The sequence below is a fragment of the Saimiri boliviensis genome, chromosome 3, assembly GCF_048565385.1.
Source record: "Saimiri boliviensis isolate mSaiBol1 chromosome 3, mSaiBol1.pri, whole genome shotgun sequence".
Taxonomy (NCBI): Eukaryota; Metazoa; Chordata; class Mammalia; order Primates; family Cebidae; genus Saimiri; species Saimiri boliviensis.
Genome location: NC_133451.1, coordinates 58,235,697 through 58,236,870, shown reverse-complemented (window position 1 = coordinate 58,236,870; position 1,174 = coordinate 58,235,697). Strand labels below are relative to the sequence as shown.

Genomic DNA, 1,174 nt, shown 5'->3' with positions numbered 1-1,174 from the left:
GGATAGCTTTGAATTACAAATGTAGTGTTTGTGTATTCTAAAATAATACCCTGTCTTAGAATCAAATATTTTATAAAATATCTAGTCATGGCTTTATTTTACTGACCATTTTTTTTTTCTTTTTCTTTTTCTTTTTCTTTCTTTCTTTTTTTTTTTTTTTTTTTTGAGACTGAGTCTATCTCTGTATCCAGGCTGGAGTACAGTGGCTCAGTCTTGGCTCACTGCAACCTCTGCCTCCCGGGTTCAAGTGATTCTCCTGCCTCAGCCTCCCAAGTAGCTGGAACTACAGGCATGCACCACCACACCCAGCTGATTTTTTGTATTTTTTAATAAAGATGGTGTATCACCATGTTGGCCAGGATAGTCTCCACCTCTTGACCTCGTGATCCTCCTGCCTTGGCCTCCCAAAGTGCTGGTATTACAGGCTTGAGCCACCGCGCTTGACCTTACTGATCAATTCGTTTTTTTAAGTATAGAACAGTGGCTTGCACAGATTACAGCTACTCTATCTATAAGTCAGGAATTTACCAAATTGAATAGTATTTTCGTTATTCAACAATTGTCATGTTTTAATGATGTTATTTCTTATTTCCTTTACGTTATTTTTAATAGTTGATATTTTGAGTCTTAACTCCCCTAGTATATTTTTTCTGAGATGTAAAATCACGAACATTCTCTTTCACTTTGTTTTTTTGTGCCACCCTTCACATACCCCCCAAAAAAAACTGTTCTTTTTTTTTTTTTTCTTTTTCTTTACCTATGTGTCCAAGGCATGAATTAGGCATGGACACAGATCAAAAGCCAAGCTGGGGTGAACAAGGGGTTGCTTTGTCTCTGGCTGATATGAGATGGGCACCACCAGTCAGATGCCACTATACCCAAGTGAGGGCCAAAATTCTGCTTTTGTCAATGTTTTCCACTGAAGTTGTAATTTGTAATTTCATGAATTTTGCTCATATTGGGTTTGTGTTTTCATTAGTTTCTCTCTTTTGTGTTTTTTCAATGATTTTTAGAAAGAAAAGCAGGAAGTTCTCCACCATTCATCACATCTACTTTTCAATCCAACACATTTGTTAGTTTTTATATTTTTCTTGATATGTGGGATTAGTATGTAATCCCAATGGGCTATAAACCTTTTCTTCCTTATTTAGCACATTTTTGATACTCTAGAATA

At 36.0% G+C, this 1,174-nt stretch overlaps 1 non-coding gene across 1 annotated transcript; it reads right to left on the bottom strand.

The window, feature by feature from the left end:
• Positions 1–757: 757 nt before the first annotated feature.
• Positions 758–892, bottom strand: LOC120363821 (small nucleolar RNA SNORA48). Its single transcript, XR_005579258.1, has one exon. It is a non-coding gene; the product is annotated as a small nucleolar RNA SNORA48 (small nucleolar RNA).
• Positions 893–1,174: the final 282 nt, after the last annotated feature.